This window comes from Hippoglossus hippoglossus, chromosome 6, assembly GCF_009819705.1.
Source record: "Hippoglossus hippoglossus isolate fHipHip1 chromosome 6, fHipHip1.pri, whole genome shotgun sequence".
Classification (NCBI taxonomy): Eukaryota; Metazoa; Chordata; class Actinopteri; order Pleuronectiformes; family Pleuronectidae; genus Hippoglossus; species Hippoglossus hippoglossus.
In genome coordinates, this window is record NC_047156.1 from 23,167,519 (window position 1) to 23,185,845 (window position 18,327).

At 41.7% G+C, this 18,327-nt stretch overlaps 1 pseudogene; it reads right to left on the minus strand.

Annotated features, from left to right (window-relative positions):
* Positions 1–92: 92 nt before the first annotated feature.
* On the minus strand, positions 93–1,874 carry LOC117763230 (annotated as a pseudogene).
* Between the last annotated feature and the right edge of the window lie 16,453 nt (positions 1,875–18,327).

Below are 18,327 nucleotides of genomic sequence, written 5' to 3' on the forward strand. Positions count from 1 at the left end.
TTTTCACTGATTCCACAGGGAATAACACATGGATTTTGATGAAAATAATCAGGCTCATTTAAGAGATTCTGCAATTTTCTGCAGTTGTGGAATTAAATTCTGGCCAGTACAGGGTGCATGAATTGGTTGTGGACTACAACACCGTCATTCGGACAGAAAAAAAAATGGGGAAAATTTACCAGTGAAGGAGCAGCCAACAAAGGAGTAGATAAGAGCAGCAGTGTGAACGTCATAGAAGGAAATCAGGCCCTCCTCATAATCCACAAACACCCCCACCTTCTCAGGCTTCGACTTCAGAGAGAGAGGGACTTCTGCTTCACCACTGGCAAAATACCTATCTTGCCTCTCTAAACAAACAGACCAGTAACCATCAGTGGGGCTGAGGGTGATCAGTTCCCTGATGTCGGACATTCTGGCCACTCCCAAAGACCACATAGACCACCTTCTAATGGGAACCTCAAAATATGATCTTCCAAATGAGAAATCCTAATATGAATCCACAGGCCCTGATCTACCCCCTTCAAACTGGTGGGAGAATATGGGTTGTACTATATCAGGATCAAGTGTCACATCTACTGTGTACTGCCAGACTCTCTCCAGCTCAGTATCAAGAAGCTTCATTATCTTCTCAGTGAGCGTCTCCTCCAGCCGATTCACTGCTCTCCTTACAATCCCCACATATGATGGAGGATGGACACTGCCTCCTGTCCAGTCCTTGGTAGGTGGAGCAGTGTTAAGGGACGAGAAGCTTTGGAGGAGGTGGAGGTGGTCTTCAGAGTTTGCGAGCTGCTCCACCTCAGCGCTTCTCTTCTTCAACTCAGAGATTTCTTGTTCCAGATCATTGATGAAGCCTTCAGCCTGTTTCTCCTTCATTCTCTGCTCCTCCTTGATCGTCTTGATGAGCTCAGCGTGGCCTCTCTCAACGGACTTCCTTAGAGCCGTGAAGACCTGAACACCTTCTTCTATTTCTCTGTCTGTACTTGTCTTACAGAGCTCCACTGAACGTATGATCTCCATAATCTTCTGTCGTCTCTTTTGGGTCATTTGCTGAAGTTCATCCTCTCTCATGCTCAGCTCAGCCTTCTTTTCTTCATATTCTTCTTTCAGAGGAACAACATCATGTGTCTTGTGGTCTGAAATGGTGCAGAGCAGGCAGACACACACCTGGTGGGTCTTACAGAACAGCTCCAGCAGTTTATCGTGCTTCGTACACATCCTGCCTTCCAGGTTCTCCACGGGGCCGATCAGCTGATGCTTTTTCAGGCTTGACACTGTCAGGTGCGGCTCCAGGTGAGTGTTGCAGTAGGAGGCCAGACACACCAGGCAGGACCTTCTGGTCTCCTTGATGCATCACGTCTACATTAAAATCTTTTGCATAAGACATCAGCTGCTGCCTGAGTTCTCCCTTCACCAGCTTCCAGAAAACTTCCATAACAGTGACATATGTCAGGCAAGAAATCTGAAGTGCGGTGTCATTTCAAGAGGGCTCGAATTGGAACAGTCCAGTGGTGCCCATGTGACTCAGTCAGTCTTCCAATGCAGCCTGAATTGAGACACAGCTAATGTTACGTTCTTTGCCAGTCCTTAAACTCAAACCATTTTCTGATGCGCTTCCTTAAATGTTTTACTAATTAAATCAATATCATAAATGTACAATAACTAGTTGTTAAATGGCCTGAACTAGTAACTACTTACTTTAAGTCAGTGGGAGCCCTAAAATTTAAACATAATCTCAAGCATAAATCGAGTTATGAATGAAAATCTTGAATTGAGTCCAAATCAACAAACTGAAAGGGCAAAGGTACAGATTCTTAGGTGAGATTTGATGACAGGTTCAATCAGAGTAACACACTGTCTACCAGATTTTTATGCATTTTATTGAAAATGTGTCAATTTTAAAAGTATATTCTCTTTTCAGATTAACAAAAATAGTACAATATAGGCTACTGTATGTATAAAATCACAGGGATATCATGATACAGTGGAGCTTCAAAAAAATATCAGCAGATTAATTTCATTAGTTCAATAGTTTTTGTTAAGTCATGCTTTTCTTGTGTGTGTGTGTGTTTGTGATGGAGGGATAACAAGACTGCATTGTAAATTTCAGCCTGAGAGGCTTTAAGAAAGGTAGTAAAGAGGGATGAAGTCCACATAGAGAAATTTGTTGTGGCTGAATGGGTGAAACGCAGAACTGTGACCCAGTGGACTGTGGTTTGTCTGCTGTTAAATAGACGATAATAGACACATTAACCTCAGCCATAGATTGAGTTAATTAGTCCTGGTTAAGTCATGTCTTTTTACAGTAAATGTCATAAGCAGTACTCACCGGGGCTTGATACAGCCTCTGCTGTGTTGTTGAGTAAAACTTGATGGTTGAGCTCTTTGAATTTTCTTCAGAGAGCTTTAGGGAGCTCTGCAGTTGCTCTTCCTCTCAGTGTGGGTGTGTAGGTGAGGTTTTATTGCCTCTTCACCTTTGAAACAAGGCTGAGTATTTTCTTTTTTCTGAACCTTGTTTCAGTAATAGTTGTTACTGAGACTTTACTGAGACACGTCAGAGTGCACACTACCCCCACTGTTTTCCTGTAGCAGTATTTTGGGTTGTAAAAACGACAAAGTTTGCAAGTAAATTTAGAGGCTAAAATCCAAGCATGCAGCCCCAGGCAGGGCTTTAGTTTCCATGCAGATTTTAAACACCTTAAGTGTAGATAATTAGAGATGTAAGGTATTTAGAGTTGACTCCACTCCTGAACTCTTGGCATATGTTTTGGTGTCAGGGCTTGTCCTCATATGGCCTCATGCTGCAGTTTGCGATGAGTGGCACTAGAGCGCGCCATTAATTCACTTTAAACACTGGTTCAGTTTTCATATCGCCTGCTCTAACACAACTGTACAAAAACAAAAGCATCACATTACATGAAACTACTTTACTATAAAGTATTTGGTATCAGATGACATAAGACATCACTCACTCAGTTTTCTATTTCCATGTTTTTTTTCTCCCTCCCAAACCCCCACGTTATGCAGATATTTGACTCTCTGTCTCTGAGCAGATGATGTATGAAGCGTTGACCACCTGCTGCAGGTTTTGGTTTCGCGTTAATAAGCTGTTATGTGTCTGAGTCACTGTCAGCCTGACACTAGCTGATGATTGATGTCATGGAACAGGACGGCATGCAGCAGGAAGCAAAGAGACAACTACAGAATTGGATAGGTGGAATAACTAAAAGTCTGTAATGTCCATGTTCTCTTTGCTTGTCTCAATGTGTCCTCTGGGACAAACTTAACAAGAAGATCCAGTTCCACTGCTGCTACAGAGGGAGGGGAAATGTCCTAAACATCCCAGGTCCAATCTGAAACAGATATTTTGATCAGAGTGTGTGGCAACATCCAACCACCTGCACTGCTCTCTGTGTTGAACAGTTTGAACACTTCAGCTCCCCTCAGCTTCACAGGGCTTCATAGTGACCTCATTGTTTATATGTCCTGTCCACACCTTTACTGTTCTGGTTCACGCTCACCACTCTCATGGTGTCGTTTCTGATTGCAGCAGGAAACCAGGCATCTTTAAAAAGCCAATTTTCACTATCTACTCTGCACCAAACAACAGACACATTTAAGAGAACAGCTGGTGAGAATAGTTCAGCATGTAGCAGCTGAAGAGCCAGATATTTAGCTCAGGTGGTGTTTGGAAATATTGATAATAGTGACATCAAGAAATTCTGATCACCAATGCTTATATCACTTCTTGTAATCTGTTAATCTGTTAGCCATTTTATAATTATGTTACATGACATCTTAAGCTTTTATTTGAGAGTTAACATTGGAGACATGAAAGGGGAGAGGAAGACAAGGGATGACGTGCTAAGGTCACGGGCTGGACATGAACCAAAGTCATAGCAAAATCAGTTATCATCTTTATCACCAGAGCACCCCACAGTTAAGATTTCTAATAGGTGTACTCAAGATAAACTATATCCAATTAAACTATATAGATATAATATTACAATTAGTAAATTGTTTGTTTTAAATTAGCTTTTATTCTTGTAATATGCTATCTATTTTCTTAACATAAAACATGTTTTTGTCTTTGACTCTATTCACATAATATCACACATTTTTAAAAGAGACAAATACGGCTATTCTGATTGTTAAGCAACATTTGTATTTATTTTACATTTTTAAAAACAACAACAACTTATTCACATTTGCATTTATTTGCGTTGAACTTTGATAAAACCTGAGTAACTGTATTAGCCATTTGACCTTTTTTCATGTTTGTGCCTGGGTAACTTCAGCAGGATCCCACAAGAGTGTTTCCATAATAAGTTTATTTTGCGAAACACAACTTGTCCTTTTGAGACCTGCTGACAGTCAATTCAATTAAAACATGATGCCAACATCCCGGCAAACACTCCCTTCTACTCCCAGAGAAATGCTGGCTTTCAAAGTCAATTGTGTCCAATGTGAAGAGCTTGCCTTCATGTCCCCGTCTGGAGCCTTTTCACGTGCTAAAATAAGAGTTTCCCCCTCTTTCCCCAAGTCGACATGAGCAAAGTGAGCACTGTGAAAGGCTCAGAGAGAGCTTCCATTTGATGACTAGCAGCCTCAGGTCTTGTGTCTGTGTGACACCATGGGCCACGACAAAAGCTCGTCCTTTCTGCTGCTGCAGAATAACACTGAAAGAGAAGAAAAGAGGTGGTGTATGATGGGGAGGAGGGAGAATTTAGAGGGAAAAAAGAGGGGGTCTGGCTTTTGAGACGGGCTCTGCGCAGATGTACGGGGCAGGAGGATTAGGCCGTGGGTGTTGGTGAAGTTCACCAAGCTTGGCTCTCCCTCCACTGTGGCCCTTTGTAGCTCCCAACAGCCTCAGGGTTGTAAGTGGCTTGCCGGTGTGCCAACGAAGCTCAGTGAAAATGACAATGGTGAAGCGACCCCAACACCCCCCACCCCAACCCAATCCCACTGGCCTGTGACTCAAAGCTCACCCTCCATACCCGTTGCACACACAGACGGTGTGATCAGGGAGCTGATGTCACCCCATCTGACTGTGTGTGTGTGTGTGTGTGTGTGTGTGTGTGTGTGTGTGTGTGTGTGTGTGTGTGTGTGTGTGTGTGTGTGTGTGTGTTTGTGTGTGTGTCTGTGTGTTGACGGATCCATAACATTAGCAAAATAACCTGTTCCCACACCAACAATGTCAGCTTCCGACAACACACCCGGTCCCCACAATATATGGAAATATGTGAAAACAAGAAGGGCGCTCAGAGAGCACATTCCTCCACCAAGGCTAATGCTCTATGACACCATGTTAAAGCAATGTTTCCATTAAGTATCTAGAATGTGGCAGCCCATCATATTTTAATTTGTCCTGGTTTTCTTAATGAACCAACATTTTATTCACATCTCTCATAACCTGGTGTTTTGCTCCGTTGCTGCAATGTATATATATGTGTGCAGTGTTATAATCATCTATATAAAGTTATTACCGTCCCCACAGACAGTCCGACCTCATCATTTTAGCTGCAGTAGTGCACCTACCTGTGAGTGGCATGCAATGTAGTTCTCTCTGTCAAGCGAAGAAGTTGTCTTTCACTCTTAAGTCTGTGTTAGGATGCAGAATAAATTTGTATGGCCCCTTACCGATACCGCACACACAAACTAATAAAAGAAGAACACCTCCTTGGAGGAGTTAAAAAGTTGTACGATGCATTTTTTCTTTCTAAAGGACACCAGTGGAAGAGGGACTGAAAGTAAAACAAGAAATGAAAAATACTTCAAGCTTCTCCTACCTAAGTATAATAGTAAGTACATAAGGATTATCAGCTAAATGTATTTATAGTATCAAATTGATAGTACTCATTACACATTTTTGATTTTGCAAACACTGATGCATCAAGGTACGGTAGCATTTTAGCTGCTCTAGGTGGAGCTGATTAATGATTAATGGGAGAAATAAAGTTATTATAGTTATAATACCCAAACTTTTATTAATTTCAATACCAGAAGAGTAAATTCACACTACACATGTATACGTGTTTTCTCTTGTAATAAAGTGTGGAAGTTTCATGGTGAAACACCCTCTAAATATTCAAACCTTTCTTGAGTAGTCCTGCACCATCCATTAGATATCCTCACTGACCCATTAGACTGTGTTCCCCTTTTACCCTGAGCCAAACAAGCCAATAACCTAGTGTTTGAACAATAAAGATAACACATTTAAGTGAAGAAAACATAGAAGCAATCACCAACATCTGATGGCACCTCTGAGAGCTGCCTTTACCACTGGTCAAATAACTAAGTCTGTAGTAGACATGGGTTTAAACGGCTCCGATTGGCAGTGATGGAACGTACTAAATTGGCAGGACATTGAGCTGAGACCTCGCCTCAAAATAAAACTAAAGGCAAACTCTTCTGCTGGCAAAGGGAAAAGAGTCAAATGCCATTTTTAAGCAGGTTTACTCATTTGTAAAATACTTGCGTGCACATGCTAATTTTGATGTAAAAGAGGTATTACAGTGTCATAGATCAGAGACTCCAGCTGTGCCATGTCTGTGTACACTGTATACTCACTGGCAGGGTGCAAGAACTGTGACCGGGTTCTGTTGTGTTGAATCAAAAACAGCCGTTGATTACTCACCAAAAATGATGATCACAACATTTAACTGCAATTGTCAGTCGTTAGTTTTAACATAAATGTAACATAAAATATGTCAGTTGGTCTGTCAGCCAACCACTTTTGTTCAGACTGAAATATCTTAACAACTTTCTTTCATTTTGATGCAGGAATGCATAACTTCCTGATCCTCACACATCATCCTCATACATCACCCAGCAGTGCACGAGGAGAGAGAGAGAGGGAGCAGCAGATATTCTCAGAGTGTATTGTGGAGAGGAATGCCATTGAATTTGGGTGTTTTTTCATGTGCCAGCCTCTTTTGTGTGCAGGCTATGGAAGTCCATTGTGCGGGCAGACACCCTGAGAAAAGAGGCGAGCTTGGAGCCGTTGTCTGCCGGTGCTTCTGCAGCGCTCGGGCCCTAAAAAGGACCTGAATGAAGCCCTGCCATCGGAAGCAGCCGGCCCGAACCAAGAGACAATGCCACTGGGCAACTTTGAAGACCAGCAACAATTAAAAATGCAGCTTCACTATATTAATTATGCATTCATGCTTTTGTCTTGGCCTTTTCTTGCAAAGGGGAGAATGGGCGGAGGCAGGGGGGGGGGAAGAGGGCGGGGGACCGTAAGGTTTAAGATTCAACAAGTCTGAGACAGAGGGAGAGATTACAGAACACATGCAAATGCTTCACCAAATGAGAACTCATTGAGTGAGAAATGTGTGTGTGGTTGGATGTGAGATTCAGGGGGATTATGGACACTAACAGGATCATGTGCAAGAAAAAAAAGCAGCCAACTGATGGAATCAAAATAAATATTCAAAAAGATAAAATAAGACGAGACTTTGCTCCAGTATGACGACAATAAAACAATTGTGAATACAAAAAAGGCAGCAGATGCAGAGAGTTCAACAAAACTCTCAGTCTCATCTTGCACAGCATGTTGCTAGGAAACTCTGAGTTACAGCTCGGGGTTGCACTTTGCAGACTCTTTTTCTCTAAGGCTTTTCTCCTTCCCTGCTGCCTCAGTTGCAGGCAGGACACACATTAAGCAGCTTTCTGAAGGCATTGAGGTGAAGTTCTGCTGGCTGCCGGCTCTGACAGGTGGCCCTGTTGTGCACAGAGTTGCCAGCAAACAGCTCCTTTTTGCACCAACGGGAAGGTTTATTCAGAAAAAGCCAACACTGCTTTGAAAAATCGTTCTGTTCGGGGGGAATTTATGCCTCGTTTACAACCAAATCTGTCTCCGGGGGCCACAGGACTTGGAGTCACATTCGCCCCCCTGCTGGTCATGAGACAAACTACATATGCATTAAATATCAGACTATAGATAAAGTAATTACTAACACAATCATAGTCAAAGCCTGAAATAAAAAAAACTGAATTTAACAAGGTGGAAGTAACATGTATGAGTACATGATCACAAATTAGTGGTACATATTTATTGATGGAGTATGTTTATATTTTTCTTTTATTATTAGAATTGTGAATAATTGATTCTATTTGACAAATGTGGTCAAAAGTTAAAAACCTTAAGGTGATAGTTATATTTTGTTTGTCTGTTTTTGTGAGCTACAAATTGAGCCCCATCATTCTAGGTAGTTCATATTTTGGCAAATTCAACATTTAAAAGTATATGTTGAATTGAATTTTAGTGTTTGCTTGCAGTGTTTATGTAGATGCCCATGTAACTATCAATGGATTACTTTGACACTGGCACCTGGTATTCCTAGGGAAGTTCTTAAACATAATGATAACACTGAGAAGAAACATAGGTTTCATGTCTGTGTTCAGATTTAACTAGGTCATGACTCAAGAGGAGTATGATTTCTGATAAAAAATGAAGGATCTAAATGTTCTTCATGAGTTGTGTGCCACATGTTTTGCTGGTGTAACTGCTGATCAATGACTTAGACACACATTAAAAAAACAATGTAGCCTTTACATGCTGCTCGGATGGTCCCATGTCCCAAGTTGGAAAGTTATTCTTCTGACTTCTGTTCATGTGTGTTAAGGACATGGAGGCTACAAAAAAGATGTGATTTTGTCTCAGAGACTCAAACCACTTCAGGGTCTAATGGTTACAATCTAATATCATATTACAAACTAAATGTGCACCACATGAATTTGTACCATTAATCAAAAGTTATTCCTGTCAACCAAACATTTACTTGTGCATCATACTCTTTGCCAACTTTCCGAGTTATTGTTGTTGTGACCCAATGCATTATATCTGCTTCTCTCCCTCTGTGTCCTGAGACAATACAGCTGAATTAAAGGACTGTTGAATCGACTGTTGTGCTGCCTACACCTTTACACAACCGCAACAATACTTTGGCAGAAATGTCATTATACCAGTGGGCATGATGACCAGAACTAGAAAGGTAAAGCCCTGTAGTTCTTGAAGATAAAAGAGTGAAGACTACATTGGGTTATATGTTAAAGTTGTAGTTGTGGTTGCACTAATGTTTGTGTTGCATGAATGGGGGAAACCCCAGTCTGTCTTCACAGCTAGGAAGTCAAAACTTTTTAAGAGTCAGTTCATTGAGGGGATACTTCACAATGTCAGTATTTGATTGACAGTTTGCTCATTTGGCCATATTTTCAGGTCCAGTAATAGCTGCCATGTGTTGGGAATTGATGCTGAACCTTGAGAGACCGAGGTAACTGCCATCGTTTCCCAAGCCTGCACCTGTGTGACATTACAGCTCTGTCACTCTCACTGCTACGCTGTGGGACTGGCTCCCTTTTTATAGAAACAGGAGACGAGACAGACAGAGGAAAGGGAGAGTGAACTGAGCGGTCAGCAGTTAAACAGGTTTCTGTGTCACATGCTGAAAACTACCAGAGATCAATTCTTATTGGCTTTAGGAGGTTTGTGGATGCAGTAAAAAAGGGTTTGACAAACAGAAGTGGAACAGACGGAGTTACGAACAATTGGAGTCTGTTATCATAGATATCCCCTTTAGGAGTTCATGGTTTTTACTTTTTAAATTGATGAGCAGAGTGGACAGGTTTTGAGGACTCTTGAAACAAATTTGAATCACGGCAGCAACAAAGACTCAACATTAGCAACTTAAACATCCTGCTAAACTGCACTGAAAGTAAATGAGTGAATGGGAGGTATAGAGTGATTCCTCTGTGCTGCTCTGTCAGTAATATATATGACAAGTGTAAAGTTACACAATGTGGCATCATGACAAAAAATGGCCTTATGTATGTATTATGTATTAGATGTTTATCTATGCCGCTGAGCAACTTGCAACAAAGCTGTTGGCGAAGTGTTTTGAAACGTTTGCGGGCAGCCACTGGTAACCAGTGAAGGGAGCGGAGGAGCAGAGTAGTGTGAGTTAGGAAGGTTGAAGACCAGTCGGGCTGCTGCATTCTGGATGAGCTGCAGTGGTCGGATGGCACTAGCAGGTAGACCTGCCAGGAGGGAGTTACAATAGTCTAGATGTGAGATGACCAGAGCCTGGACCAGAACCTGCGCCGCCTTCTGAGTGAGAAGGGGGCGTATTCTCCTGATGTTGTGCAGCATGAATCTACAGGAACGGGTTGCTGCAGTAATGTTGGCAGTAGGGGGAGATGACTGTCGAGTGTCACACCCAGGTTCCTAGCAGTCTGGGTGGGGGCTAACACGGAGTTGTCAAAGGTCCGTCCTTGTCTTCTGCACCTTTAAGAAGATCTTTGTTTTGACATTATCCAATACAATATAAGGCATATTAATTTTTACACTTTTCTTACACCTGCGCAAAGCAGCACCAAGTACGACGCAAATGTTTTTGCTAGTTTCAGACCAACACAGTTGACATGTTCTTGTGCAACGCCTACAATGTTTACTTAGAAAATACACATTGCTGTCAGCACCCCACCTCTGTGACACCTGCAGTGACACCTGACTGGCTGTTGTGATTGTTTCTTTTGAATGAGTGGTTTGTGGTTGTGGTTTGGTTTCTCCCCGGCTCTTTGCTCTCTCCACACCTGCTAGTCATCACAGTCAAACACACCAAGGGATAATCCGCCAATCAATAATATCTACAAGGAGCCCGCTCCAACTGTCAGTCTCCATCAGATCATCACCTTACACGGTATTGGTACTGGACTCTAGTCAGAACTCATAATCCATTTCAAACATGAACTCCAGAGAATCTCAGCAAAATTGGTTCCGGACTTTGTCTCGACCCAATTTTCCACAGTTTGCCTTTCACACATTCTCCACTTAGACGTGTTAAAACAACATAGAAATCTTTGTAGCGTTCATGTAAGGAGCGGCACAGAAAGCAGAGGCAAGACGTAATGTATAAATTCCTGCAAAAGAAAAGTGGTATAGATAATGGAAGGATCTGTCAATAATTTGTCAATGTTGCACAAAAAATACAACATTTATATTTTTCATATGTGTCATGACATATCATATTAGTAAATAGGTTACTTAATGTAGTCGACCAAGGACGACAAAATGTCTGTATTTTAGGTGCATGAATACAATATTCTAATACAAGTCTTGCAAATTAGCTTACCTCCATGATGGTTTTATGTACTAAGCTGTACAAGCTATAGTTGTAGTACTACTTTCTCAGAAGGGTTGCAAATATTTTTGCCCATCATTTAAATCAATAAGGCTAGAATTAATTATAAACACATAAATGGAGCGACGCCGGCGAGCTAGTTCAGGCAGCCAACTCGAGCTGCGCTGCGCCAATCATGTGACATACATCGTGTGACATACCTCACTCTCCACAACCATCTATAATACACACCCACCTTATCAGGTGGTCTATTTAAGCAGAGAGAAATTTCCCATCATCCCCTTTGCTCGCACTGCTGCTGCAGTATTGCTTCCAGTTGCTTCAGCCCCTCCACCACCCCAACATCCACCTGTAGGCTCCGACGGGGGGTTACAAGTATTTGCTAATCACTCCCATCATTCCTGTGTATCATATGGGGGAGTGATTAAGTTGGAGCCTAGACGCCAAACACTGAACCTCTTCTACTGCTGCAATAAATGTTTCAACGTGAGTTGTCTGAATGAACTCACCATTGTGTTGTGTAAAAGCACAACACAAACTACATCCTCCACAACTGTCATAAAAATGAGTGGAGTTGAATCATCACCACCTTAAATTAGTTTCAAAACAACTGACCATTATAACGAGAGGACTTACGACAAGACTTAGACGACAGTAGATTCAGCTGGGTGTACCTAATAAAGTGCCAATCGAGTGCAGTTCCCCAACAAGCTTCTAAAAATAGCAAAAATGTGTTTTAACTGCCACTTTGACATATGACAGAAAATCACAAATTCCAGATTTGACCTTCATAACTAAATCCAGATTGTTTCAGAAAGCAACACTTTCATGTTCATCAATTTACCTCATAGGTCAGTGACGGCTGCACAATTCAGATTAATGCTTTTTGTACCCAGACAAATTTGCTTCACGCCGATGCAATTTCTCTCCTCCGGCCCAAACAAAGGTTCGACCCAGCATTCATGACTATGTGTTGTGGAGTGCTGCAGGGGTCGGAGGTCACGTGTGTTGGCAGCGGGCAACTCGCCATGTGTTTCAAATAGAAACAGGACTGCGTGAATGAGCGGCTGAATGCAAGGCTCATTAGTGCTGCAGGAGACTGTACGAAGAGAGTCAGAGATCGTATAGTTGGAGTGAACGCAGCAGAGCCTCAACACATTCCTACCTCTTTATTAAGGTGATCTGTGACCCAGTCTGTCCCAAAATAGAAAGGTTTTCCATTGTGTGCATGTGTGTGCATGTGTGTGTGTGTGAGGTGGTTGATACAGCGCGAATCGGACCTCTTCTCTCCTAAAAAGGAACTTGTTGTCAGTTGAGAGACCACTTAGTGCTCTTACACTCTCGTCAGTGTGTGCAGATAAAAGCGAATCAGACCTGCTGTTTTCTGAAGCCTCCTCCACTGGAGAGGCTGGAGTGGAGCGTTTTGTTTCGCTGCTGGTATGCAGAGAGCGGCCCGGACGCACAAAGACGCCGGTAATAACAGTTAATCTTCGCAAAGGTTCAATGGCTGCCAACTACCCAACCAACCAACCCAGAGCCGGCCCAACAATGGCAACGAAACATCAAAGTTGGAGGCAGTGCAGAGCGGCCGGTTCCCATCACTTAAATCAACAAGGCCCAGGAAGAAAGTAAACATGCAGCGTTAACAGATGGAGTCACGGCCAGACTGCTTGTTTGGACTCTAAATTTGCCACAACAGACATTTCCGCATTCAATAAACATCCAGTTAGTGAGTCTGTTTCCTGAAGGAGTTCAGCTCAAAAGGTTTCTATTCTGTAATAACCATTTGTTCTCCATGATTCTGTCAGTCTCAAACACAAAAGTAAAACAGATTTTCCAGATCTCACCAAAATGTACATAGTGTAATGTCTCAGTTATACAAGGATCTCAGTTTAGTACATATGATGATGGACTGTGGGTGAAGATCTGTTACTTCTGAGCGTTGCTGATTTTTCATGTGTCTGTATTTTGGGGGGAGTCTGTGTTCGACATGTTTGATTTGATAAGCCCCTCCCTCTAAACGCCCTCTGTGATCGATGGATTGCTTCAACACTTTGTGATGATCACCAGGGGGCCTGTGAACCTGCTTCCTGACTGTTACCAGCTCCAGAGCCTGACCTCCGACCTCTCTGTCAGGAGGGAGAGGGAGAAGGAGGGGTCGGGGTGGTGGCTGTTTAATGACACCCAGTCTGTTCCATGTGACATGACCTCATTACCTCAATCCATGTATTGATAGAGGGGGGTGGGATTATCATGAGGCTGACGATGTATTTAATGCCACTGCTACTGTTAAAGGCTCAGCTCACACAAATGACAAAATAACATGTTGATCCATAATCAATCAATCGAAATGTATTTGTACAGCCCATATTCACAAATCACAATTTGTCTCATCCTCTGTCCTTAACCCTCAACAAGAGTAAGGAAAAACTACCAAATAAACCTATTAACAGGAGGAAAAAACGTCCGCGAGAGCCACATCCCTCTCCCAGGACGGACAGAAGTGTCTCACAAATCCTGAGAAAAGAAAGTCTGTCCTTTCTACATATGTGAAATATGTGATTTTTTTTTTTAATTTATTTATTGTCAATGTTTTTTAATGGTTCTTCCTTATCCAAGTTTTTCTTTCCTTCTTTCCTTGATTTTCTTTATTGTTTTTTTCTTCTCTTGTTTCTATTATATAGAAGTAATATAGATGATGTTTTTCATTCAGCCTTCATTTTCTTGTGTTTTTATTTTCTTCATTTTGTGACTGTGTTGCTCACATGTGTCTAATGGGTATGCTGTCTACAAGAGAATCAAATTATAATGTAACTTGGAAGTTTAATTTTGATTCTTAAAATTCTGTTATAACTACCTGCAAAGATGCTGTTACAGGACAAACAGTGGAGGTTCAATAACCAAACCTCCGTCCATCACTTCACTTTAAGGTGAAATTCTATGATCAGCATTAAAGCTAGGGTTGGTAATCCAGGAAAAGCTAACAAGAGCAGGCTACACTTTGAAAAAAAGAAACCGATACATCCGACCCTCTCCCATCAGCCCTGTCGTAAAAGCTACGCTCCCAAAACACGTAAACTTGCACTGACAATTGCTAGAATCTGACCCAAGGAGAGAGCGCTGGGAGGACAGCTTTGATGACATCGACTACATCATGTCTGATTCATGTAAGAAAACACCTAACACTATTATAATGAACCCTGAAAAATAAAACAGACAAATTGGTCATGTTTATTACAGTCACTGGCTTTTTTTTTATAGTTTATTAATTGATGGCTATCAGGACGTGAACAGGATTTCAACAAATACGAAAAAAATTGTACCAGAAACAATTTACCAACCCTAACTTTAAGACTTAACAGAATTTGTGTCCTCACTGGCTCTCACCATTAACCTTGTGTGAACATGTTGACCTACATGAACTTTAAGGAAGGTGTAGCTGCAGAAAAGCACAAAGCTCAAAAGAATCCTTCTGTAGTATACAGGTTAAAAAGGCATTAACAATAAAAAGTGGTAGAGTTTATCTGATGTCCTGGAAAACGCCCTGGGAACCTTCCCTCGGGGGATTTGTTGTTGTCCATTTGTTTCTATGGCCGGTGCTTTTTCCCACGTAACATCATCTGAGGGTGGGGCCTGAGTGTGGATCTCAAAAGGATGCTTGTTGCAACTTTTTCTCTGACTGTAAAGAGGACATGATCAACACCTTAACAATAATTTTTATAATTGTGTTAATATCAATAGAAAGATGAAGATCTGCCATTTATCTTGCAAAGGTAAAGGACAACAGGTTCTGGTAGCTGAATGACTTTGGGAGTTCTGTCTAATATTTCTATCATTTATTACAACATTTCACTCATTAAGTGAAAAACTGAAGTTTTGGGAACATCTGGAAGTCAGAAGTCTGATGGTTCAAGGAAAGATCATGGATCAGACAGGATATAATGGGACTGGCCTCCACGTTAGTGGATGGGATAAGGGCCAAACTAAAACGTCAAAGTACATGTCAAACACATTTTCCTCAAAGATGTTTTCTCTCATTTCAGGTTGATCCTATCACAATAACACAGTCAACAGTTAATTTTCAGTTTGGTTTTAATTAATTAATTGTTGGGTGGGGTGGCCTCAAACTGCACGGAAGAGGTGTGGAGTTGGTATATAATGTGTGAGATATCAAATTTTTTGTTTACACTTGTCCAAGTTGTCAGCTTTGTCTGTATCTTCTACGTGTATGGAACTGCCTTCTCATCCTGAAATATTTGTATTCTCTTAGTTTTTTTCATTTTTTCGTCTGATGCCTGTTAGAAACGTCAGCAACACTCCCACTCCCCCCTCTGGAGGATGTCCTGCTGTGTTCTCACATGGGCTCAGTCAGACATTCTCCAGAGATTTGACCAGGCGGCTGGCTGGACAAACCCTGAAGAAAGTCAGAAGCCTCTGACTCAGATGTTTGCTTTCTCACATACAGCCCCTCCGTAGAAAATCCAGAGATTATCCAGAGTTCAGTGCATGTCTGAAAGCAGCTTTGGTCCCCACATTTACTTCCTGTGCCAACTTGTTGATGGATTGGTGTCCTCTGTAGTGTTCAAACCCCTGAACAGTTTTCTGTTTTCTCTGTTTTCTCCAGTTTGATCAAATGTTCCTCACTATCTGGTCTGTTTTCCTCTACGGATCATTTCAGGTCACAGGCTTATGTTGAAGGGAAAAAATCCCTCTGAGAGCAGGAAAGTCATGAAAAACTGTCCGAAAGCTCAAGAAAAAAAAATACGAAAAGAAAATCTCTGAATGGGTGCTCTGTGGGAGTACAACTAATTTTATTAGCCCCCTTGGAAACATTCAACCTCACAGTTTCTGCATAAATTAAAGATAATCCAGTGTAAATTATGCAAATATATTCGCTCAGATAAAGAAGGGGGCGGTGTGGTCGTTTGTTGGGAGGTTTAAAAAAATCCAAGCCAGCGGTTGAAACCAAACTGAGGGAAACTTCACTTAAGAGTTTAACAGAGCTCAGTCTGTGAGGAAATAACACAGGGATGTTGCATCATCTGTAAATCACTGAGAAGATGAGTGAAGCTCTGAATCAAACTGTGGAGAAAACACAATATCAGCAGGTAACGTTTGGTGACGTTTTCATCTCATCAGTTTTCACACTGATTTGTTGTGTTCCATGCAGCCGTCAGTTTCACCATAATCCCAAGAAAATCAACATGCAGAGATTTCAGACTTCTACAGGGAGATAATCCAAGACGATTATAGCCAAAGTGGAGTTGGTGAAGGAACTTTTAAAATGGTAACCATCAGGGCCAGAGTACGGGAAGAGGGGACCAAAGGGCAAAACTTAATTGTTGGAACCCAACCTGGGTTAGAATGCTGGGGGTTGAGATGTTGATATTTCATTGTAAATGTACGAAACAGAACCTGGGGTTTTAGCATCAGTGACATTGTGACCCCCCCCCCCCCCTCTCTCTCTCTGAGGCTCGCGCAGTCAGCTCCCACCAAAATGACACTACACTGTTGCACGGTGCAGGGAAGGATAAGGGAATTTGGTTTGTTAAGTCAATCCCCGCCGCTAACACATCCAGTACATCTCAATCTCTCCCTGTTTCCAGATGTGCCAGCCAGACGCATCCTGTCACCAAAATACCAAATGCGCAGAGTCACGTACCGTGCCCCATGGTGCACGAAAAACAGGTCCATATGTGTTTATTGACTAGTAATTGCAAAAGAGTCAGTGCAGACAGTGTTTCAAACTAAAGTTCATCATAGAGGCTACATCATGTGATTAAGTGAAAAGTTTCATCTCTCATCCAAGAGGCTTCTACAGGTGAGTTCAACAGGTCTTGTGAGGAAAGAAAAGATTCATATCTCGTGACCCCAAGTTCTTAATCTCGTTCCCGTTCATTTATTTTGTTCTGTTAAGGTAACATTCACACAATCAGAGATCTTTTACCATCTATTTGTTCTCCTCCTATTTTTCTAATAAAATACTTTGCTCCTCGTTGTGAAATATGCAGCTCTGATTGGTCATATGCAGTAAACACCGCCCCTTTTATGTGCACACGCTCATATGTAGAGTAGGAAAGCCTGTGTTGACTTTAAGAGTTGATAATCAGCTTTGTATGACCGCTTGGCCTGACTGTGATTGTTAGGTTAATTTCGGAAAGATATCCTTGGTATGTTGAACTCACTTTGTAGAACAGGCCCCTGATTATTAAATCCAGTAAAAATGCAAAATAAAGCAGCTGCACAATCAACATCAGTTTTACTCTGACTGTTAGGCGCTGAGCTGGTTTGTTTTCTGGGCTTGTTTCTCTGAAGACCTAAGATCCAGAGGTCTGACGATAAAAATCCTTCATCTGGTTGAAATACATATTTAAAAAGCAACAAGATATAAAAGGTGTTTTGTAAAAATTTGACTTGAAATGAAATGAAAGACCATTTTGACTCTTGTGAAAGACAAACAAAACTGACACATGCACAAAGGGTATATGACGCCACCAGCAGGCACCAAATTAAATGCTTGGTTACCTTTATTAAAATGACAGATTTCTGCTGCATTTGGGATGATATCAGTACGAAACTCAACAATGTAGTCATGTGGTGAGCAGGTGGACCCAAATGCAGGAGACGGGTTGAGGTGAAAAACAAAAAGTCTTTTAATTCAGACCAAGTATGAGGCAAAAGTACTTACAACAAAGTAGGGTCCAAAAAACCAAGTCCAAAACAATTAATACACGGAAAACCAAAAGCACTGGCACACACAACAGATATGGAACGAGGGGAACAAGTCGAACTGACATGGACAAAGGGAAGCACATGACTTATATGCACAGGGAAGGCAGGGATGAACACAGGTGAAACACATTAGGAACAAATGCAGACTATCACTAGGAGGAGAGTGACGCAATTTTGAAAAACCTATTTTAACTCTGTGCGACTTTATATTTCTACCCCTCTGCATTTCACAGGGAGCCTTTTAATCCACAACATCTGGCTACTGCAGTTACTTGTCAGACTCCTACAAAATAAAATGATCCCTCATGAAGCAGCAGTGTTTAGTTGGGACTCCATGTCACATTTCACATGTGTACGAGTTGTCAGCAGGTCCACCAAAGACACATTTCACCTCTGAACTTCATGGCTTCATTTTAATAACTGTGACAAGACATACTACTGTCCAATACTTCATACA